This window comes from Meleagris gallopavo, chromosome 2 (genome assembly GCF_000146605.3).
Source record: "Meleagris gallopavo isolate NT-WF06-2002-E0010 breed Aviagen turkey brand Nicholas breeding stock chromosome 2, Turkey_5.1, whole genome shotgun sequence".
NCBI lineage: Eukaryota > Metazoa > Chordata > Aves > Galliformes > Phasianidae > Meleagris > Meleagris gallopavo.
In genome coordinates this window covers 78,640,599-78,648,671 of record NC_015012.2, presented here as the reverse complement: position 1 = coordinate 78,648,671, position 8,073 = coordinate 78,640,599, and the positions used below count along the sequence as shown (strand labels likewise).

The 8,073-nt window shown below is 39.4% G+C and overlaps 1 long non-coding RNA gene across 2 annotated transcripts; it reads right to left on the bottom strand.

The window, feature by feature from the left end:
* Window positions 1-5,146: 5,146 nt before the first annotated feature.
* Window positions 5,147-6,548, bottom strand: LOC109366467. Of its 2 annotated transcripts, none has more exons than XR_002112790.1 (3): window positions 6,392-6,548; window positions 5,478-5,659; window positions 5,147-5,260 (listed from the first exon to the last, which is right to left on the bottom strand). It is a non-coding gene; the product is annotated as an uncharacterized LOC109366467 (long non-coding RNA). The 2 variants fall into 2 exon arrangements; XR_002112791.1 differs by having other exon boundaries at window positions 5,478-5,655.
* Between the last annotated feature and the right edge of the window lie 1,525 nt (window positions 6,549-8,073).

Here is an 8,073-nt window from a genome sequence, read left to right as displayed (position 1 = left end):
ACACCATATACTTTCAACAGACCTTTGTGGGCAAAAGATTTGTAATTACAAACATTTTTTAGCATTTTTAAACTTGAAAATTCTCCCACTTGCTTCTCTGTTGTTTATTGGTTTCCTGAGAGTTTTTAATAATTTGAATAAGTTGATTTCATGAACATAGACCGTGGATACAAGACTCAGTGGGATGTTTTTACATGCTTTCATCTTTCTTCTCCAAAACAAGTTTTCAGCGAAATAAATAAAATTTCAAAAGAAAGTAAAATTAGTCTATGTAATTTTTCTTATCAACTTTGATGACATTATTTACCATTTCTTCCAGTAACATACTGTCCACTTCTTATCTCTGTAATCTTCAGGTTTCCTACAAATCTTGATTTCAAAAGATATAGCCAACATAGGAGAGAGTCAGATTTCTGAGTGCAGGAGAATGGAAGACACTCAGCTCATCAATATATTCCAGTGCAGGAGGGGTCATCATGCTACTCTTCTGAACCACTCCCATTGCAAACCTAACATGAATGTCTTTAAGAATAAGAAAGTATCGTTTGTAGTTTTTCAAATCCATAAAACTTTATGAAATTTGTAGATATTAAATGTTATTGCTTCTACTAAATCTGAGATTATGGAGACTGAAAGTTTGTGTAGAAATAGCCAGAGAGATGTGTCTCTGTATTCCTGAGAGAGCACAGCTTTACTGCCATCTTTTTCCAAAGCACAAGTTAGGGCATTTATTAAAGGAAGAACATAAATCTATAGCTTACTTTACTTAATCATAAAGAATAAATTAAGTTTAAAATGTTCTGCCACTGACAGCCAGTAGATTTTTATCTGGGTTTTCCAGAAGATATCTACTTTACCTTTTGTGATACAGCTCTCATTATAAACTGACTCTAAGTGAACAAAATCACTTCTATTTTTCACTTTCTTCATATGATGCCATCAAAAAGATGAAATGTTAGAGGTTTATTTCATAGTTATGAAAGAAAAAAAAGAACGGTATTATTATTCCGTAGTCCATCTGAGTCTGCCTGCCTAACCACTACCTTCCTCTTCAGATTATGACTTTCAGTCCTGCCAGTAAATGTCAGAAGGATTACTGTGACTGCAGCTGGGAACCTCAGCCCTGTCATGGATGGTTATCTCATTCTTACAATACATTTGATACTACCTAATCCATGAGTAGTTTTTTACCACTTGGGACCATGGTCATTATAGTCTTTCTGTTAAACAACAGACATAAAAGTTGCAAAAAACCTCAGCTGACAGATTCCACATCATAGAGGTCATAGTCAGATATCTTCTGTGTGATAAGCAGCTACGCCAAACCTATGTTAATCATAACTGACTGTAACGCAATAAAAAATAAATGGTTCGTATACAACGACACCCTAGGAGTAAAGAACAGTTCATTGTTTCTCTCTTTTATCTGAAGCGAGAGAAATAAATTGCTAGCTTCATGAGTAGCAGAGATAGGGCAGCATGGTTTCCTACTTCTCTGTATCTACAAGATGTGCTCCCCCTCTGAATTCTGTGGCATATGGGCAACATTACTCCATACCACCTTCTGCCCTGGTATGTCAGCAACATTCCACCCCCTCCTCTTGACTAGCTACTTTCACAAAACTTGTAGGGATTTATTATTTTTGATATTGTACCTTTCTGACAAGTACAGTTCAGACTGTTGTCCCCTGGTCAACAACAGGGAGACAAATTCAGCATGTTCTTATAAATCTTGTTTTTTCTGTTGTTTTTACCTGGCATCTTCCAATTCCTACTGCTTTCGATTTATTTGTGGGATGGGGAAAGAGAAGGGACTGAGAGAGGAAAATCATCTGCTTTTATACAAATTACTGAGCAGAATGCCTGTGGAGGCAGAGAGCAAGAGAGATGCTTACTGCTACATCATGAATGTGCTATGAGAGGATATTGGGAAGTAGATGTCCAAGAAACAGCAAGAATGTGTTAAAGGGAAAGCTCCAGAGAATCTTCATTACAGCCTTTCAGTAATTAAAGGAACGATAGGGGAGGAGTGTAGCAATAGTATGGAGGGTAATGACTTTAAACTAAATTTTACTCAGAGTGAAGAGGCACTGGAAGAGTCTACCTAGAAAAACTATGGATGCCCCATCCCTGCAGGTGCTCAAAGCCAGGCTAGATGAGGCTTTGGGCAACCTGATCTGTGGAAGGTGTCCCTAACAGCAGCAGGAGGTTGGAATGAGGTGATCTTTAAGGTCCCTTCCAACGCAAACCATTCTATGATTCTATGATTGTAAGAGGAACTCTTGTTCCACACCAGAGAGTTGGAAAACAAGTAATGCCAGCTGAGATCTACATCTAGCAGAGAAAGTCACTGCCATGAGAAACTACATTCTTTGGCAAGGATAGTGATAGTTGTTTTCCAACAGCCTGAAACCAAAAATTCACCAGAAATATTCTGAATTACATAACTGAGAGTGACAAAAGGAAAGGCAGGCTATTGATTTCTCCTTGGCTTCTGCAATGTGCATAGCCATGCTTGTTGGTTGCACTTTGAGAAAAGTGAACAGGAAGGTGGTGGTGCACTGGTAACTGTCTCAAAACAAACTTGTGACAGTGTTTCACTGCTGGCCCTTATGAAATTAATGTATCTTCTTAATGTTCCATTATCTCATTAACAATTAATCTCACCTGGCTGGGCACTTGAATCAGAGGACCACTCTAGTTAGAGATGGGCCAAAACTAGAGCCAAATAGCTTGTCAAGTCTTCAGAGGTTTTAATTTTGATGCACGAGCCCAGACTGGTCTCATTGATACTGTGCAGCAGAAGATGAGTAATTTGTCCAAATGTAGGAGTCCCATCTCCACCTAGACAGAAATATTTAATTCACATTCTTTTCACATATAGAACACATAAGAAAAGGCTCTCAGGCTCTCACTTTCTCTGCATGGTTGCTGTGAAGATAAAAAGACATGCATAGATTTTTTTCTTCAACATCTTGAGTAGATATGGGTGAAGGTACCAAAGGCCTGACATAAGCCCAAGCAGATCTCCTGCCTTTGCCCGCAGAAAGACATGAAAGTATGAAGGTGGTTCTTTGTATTTATATTTCAGTGATAGGTAAGCAAGGTAAGCACTCACCCTGAATTGGACTTGGATATGCCGTTACTGTCTTTTGAGAATCTAAGCCCTAAATCTGCAGAGATGAGTTTCTATATGTCTCAGTTGAATTCTGAAAGGTTTTTACAATGCTTAGCAACACAGTGTTTTCCATCCATTTAAAGTACTTCAAAGGCTTTGCCCTGGACTGAGGTTCTGCGAACTGCTGTGAAACTTCCACCTTCTGAATCCTCTGCTTGACAGAACTGCCTGTACTGACTTCCCCAGGCCATTTCTCCAATTGCAATCCACTCCAATGCAATTCTAACAAACTTTCCCATGGAACATGGAGCTGGGATATTACACAGCCACATCTCATTTTCACGCAATAGCTCTACAGCAAACACAAGGCAACTTCTGGAAGAATGAGTGCCTTTGCCAGAGTACAGCAAGTCTCTCAAGCTTTAATTTCATCCTGCTCTTAGTACTGTGGGGCTCTGAACGTCGTTAGAAAAGATGCTTTATTAATGATTCAGCTCCAGGAGCTGTGACTGATTTAAAGAGAAAGTGTACTCTTTGAAGAAGATTTAATGGGAATCTTTTTCAAATCATTCCTCAAGATCTGCTTCTGTTGTAATATCCATCAGCCAAATTACAATCTTTACATACGGTGGCAGGCAGGGACAACTTACATCCCCAGTCATGTTTTCAAATGATTCAGAACCACCATGTTGGGTCCACAGATAGTTTATATAATCTCATGGCATCATTCTCTCTTTCTTTTATTCCTCACTACTTCCTTCCTCCTTAAAGATATTTCTTACACTTTTACAAACCCCTGCCTTTCTCTGGTATTGGGGTAGTATGAGTTGCACTAATCCTGCAGCTCTGTGTTGATACATAAGAGGATGTCTACACATAAGAACTTAAATGCATTTTTAAACACTCGAAGGCAAGTGTGCATGTATGCGTAAATGTGTACACATGCACATATAGTCCCTCAGCTCCTAGTAAAAAGACCTGGAGCTCCCTACAGCAGAGCTCCCAAACCGAAGCGATTCATATCACTGACACCACAGTATTTAAAAATCTTAAAAATCAAAAGTAAACAAGTCAAACTTTTAAGTACATTTTTAGTACCTAATGAGAAGAGCATTTGTTTTTTTTTAAGGAATATGAATCAATTCCCCCTGAATATACATAATTACATGACTGTAAAAGTGAAATATGAACAGGATCAAACAAGAGACTATATCTGCCAGAAAAACTTTCTGTAAGGAAAATGCTCAAACACATAAAACTTTTAATACTTATTTCTCTGGAAAGTCACACAAGATAAAAGCAAACGTGTCACCATTCTAAGTGAATTTTAAAAGGTGAAGAATGACTGCTTGTTTTACTACCTCTATATAAATTGCAGAATTACTTACAGCATGAAAGAGTTTTGCCAATAAAGTGGCAAGTAAAGCGTGAGAAGCTAAACTGAAAATGCTCTGGGGCTGTTGAGACAGGGATTCTTTATTGTAGTGGATGAGAGCCAGTCCCCTTTGAAAATGGTGGCTTTACCACCATGACTTCACCCAGGCTGCTATACATACCAGTGATTCCAGTAAAGTCACTGGCATATTCAAGAGCAGTTTACCAGTTACCCAGAAGGCTCCCAGTTCACACACAGTGCAATGCGCCCATGGCAGTGCAAACTGTCAGCATCTCTGTTTGGATGCCTGAATTCATGTGCTTCTTTAAAAGGCCATCAACAACTTTCAGAGGAGAGACCTCTGCATTGCATTTTTTTTTGCATTCCCAGATAACAGCTCTTTTATCAGATAACAAAATTTACTGCTATCACAGTCAATATGAGGGAATATTAAAGCCTAACATAGCCAATTTGAAATGCTGAGTTATGCTAAACAGAACACTGTACTATAAATTAGAATATTGTACTAAAGCCTTTGCTGCTGGAAGGTCTCCAGATACTTTACTTGTTATATCCCAGGACCAATCTGGTCAGGATTACTTATCACCTTCTGTAAATCAAGCTAACAAATCAGACATATACAATAACATGACTTTTTTATTAGAAGCTCTCACTTGTCACATAGATCTAATAGCTGCTAAGAAGATTGGAGGGGCTGCTTGTGGCTGAGAGGTGTCTGGCTCCTGTTTAAATCCCTTTGAGGTATTCTGGAAAAACAGTCAAAAGTACACAGCAGAAATCATGTTCCAATACGCTCACCAAATATAAACTATTATACTCACCATACATAAATAAAAATTGGACCAGGTGCATCAAGTTGATGATTTGAAAATATATAAAAATCTATAGAAATCAGGTGTTAGGGAGTTAAAGTCTGTTTGGGGAGAAACTTGCAGTGCTGCACAGAGAAAGGTCAAAGCTCACCTCCCTCCATCTGTCTTGATTCTGGCTGTCCACTTGCTCCACAGTCTGGCTGGTGTGTTTGCACCCGAATGTCCTGGCTGAGCTGCAGATTTTCTTTAAAGTGTGTCTTGTCTCCTTGAGATAAATGCAAACTGGCACCTTGGACTTCCCAAACCATAAGGCATCTCAACGCCCGGCTCTGTCTCAAGTGACACAGAAAGAAGCTGCCCTGAAAAATACTTGTCACTGACACTGAACAGCAGAGTTGCAGAGCAACTCTGAGTTCTCATGCATGTGCTGAATATTTTGCCTAATAGAAGATTAAAATACTTTTTTTGTTATACAGTAGAAAACCTCCTGAGCAGAATTTAAACAAGCTTATTAAAATAGACTTGACAAGCCTCCAGAATTACATGAGCCAAGTGGTATTCCAAAATATGTCTCAAAATCACCAACAGAAATCACCTCAGAATTATCTTATTTGTGCATTTAGGTTGTGACTCTATTTGGACTGAATTAGCTGCCATTGAATACAGCCACAGCAGAGAATCACCAGCTTCATCTGATATTTGCTATCTCCTGGAGTTTGGGTTTTTCTTTATTTAACATTTACTGAAAGGGATGGATGCCAGCGTCCTTGTAACCAGCAAACTTTCCATACACCCTGAAGCCCATAATTCAGCTTCAGAACTGCTTAGGTATTGCTTTTACTGCCAACAAAATGAAACAAAAAAACTATCCCTGTTCCGAGAATAAATTCACCCAAGGATGTACCAGCTTCTACCTCTTTACACCATTAGGAGGCGATCTGTTGAGTCGTCTCCTGATCACTCAAAAGGGGGAAATAAAAACGAATTTTCCTCAGTTAGAGGGGATCTTGAGGTGTATTAGGCAACCATGTGTCACACAGACTAGCACAAAATTCTCCCTGCTACCTGATAGTAAATCCTGTGTCCCCGGAGTGTCAAAGCAGGAAGCTGTAGAGAAAACACATTTTATCCTCATTTAATCAGTCACGCAGAAATAAATGCATGCCATGTTCTGCAGTAAGCAAACACATGCGGATTGTGGCACAGTGCTGCCAGGGCACACACTGACACAGAACTGGTTATCATCACAATGGGGCTGGGCTCACGAAGTTCCCTTCAGCTGGGACAAGCATGAATCTGATATGTTCTGGGCAAGCCCTTGGAGTCACTGGACTCCACTCTGGCTATTCATTATGTAGCTTATTTCATAAGGATTTGGTTGCTTGAGAAAATAATAATAATAATAATAATATCTTGCAAACATTGTTAAAGAAATCTAAGGAAACCTAAAGTTTCCATGCATCTTACTAGTCTTGTTGCCTCCTTAAGGAAAAAAAAGAAGGAAAGGAAAGCACATCATTTGGTGCAATGCAGTGTATTACAGGGGTAAGAACTTTTGTTCTTCAGAATTATTTTTATAATGTCACCTCTGCCAGGGATGATTTAAGAGTTCCCAGATAAAGGAATGAATTTCATCAGAAGTAGAGAGATCACCTCAAGCCTTTCTTCCATTTTCTGATGAACAAAATATCCTCCCCAGCCCTTTCCACTTCTCCACTCAGAGGCAGGACTTTAAAGCAAAAAAAAATTTCTGAGTCTTGGTCCAAAGAACATCCTAAAAAAATTAAGTACACGAGCGTACTGAGTAGAAATGAGCTTCTTGACTAAGCTTTAGACACCACATAAAGGAGAAACTCTCTTAAACCAAGCTCTGTGAGTTCAATGTGCCTCTCTGCAGAGCTATACTGCACGGCATCACCACATCAGCTGCAAGTGGGAACAAACAATACCTCTCATTTACAGAAATTAAGCTTGTCACTTCAGGTGTTATGCAAGTAGGAACCCTCTCTATAAAACTAACACTTCTTCCAGTGCTACACACAGAAGAGTACCAGCTATAAACTTAAATAAAGCCATCTCCAAAGGGATTTAAACTTAAATCACCTTCATTGCATAGGGAGGTTCCTGTTTAGTCTTGCTTGCCTGATAATTCTGAGTATGTGCTGGTTTTTCTTAGTAAATGCAAATAAATGAGCAAAGAACAGGGAAATACTCCGCAATTTTCTCCTTCAAGCAACAGAAGCAGCTGCTAAAAGAGTATGCAAAAGGGCTCTTACTCTTCTGTAATCCTTTTGCATATCTCCAGCAAGGAAAAGCAACACTACGCATTGCATGCTCCCAGCTGTGAGCCACCCACAAAAGCACTGTGCTGTGAAACCACCAATTCTGGCCATAGGGCTTGAACATCAAGTGTCCTAACACAAGCTTTCAGTGTTCATCAGGCACCACTCTAGCTACTCTTTGTGTAGTTTGTTCTGAAAATTGACATAGTTTTTCCTATTGTTCTGAGATCTTTCCACTTAGAGATGGTGAATCTGAGACGTACTGTACATGTCTCCCTAGGCCTAGTTATTCTACTCCTACACAGGCAACAGAGGAGTAGTTCTGTTGGGATAAGCTCTGTAAGGAAGGCCTCTGCTCAAACAGCACAAGAGATCTTATTAGCTTGCGTTAAAGAAAAAGGAACTCGGATTGGACACGTTCAGAGGATACCAGGTAGAAATGGAGAATACCAGGTAGAAATGGAG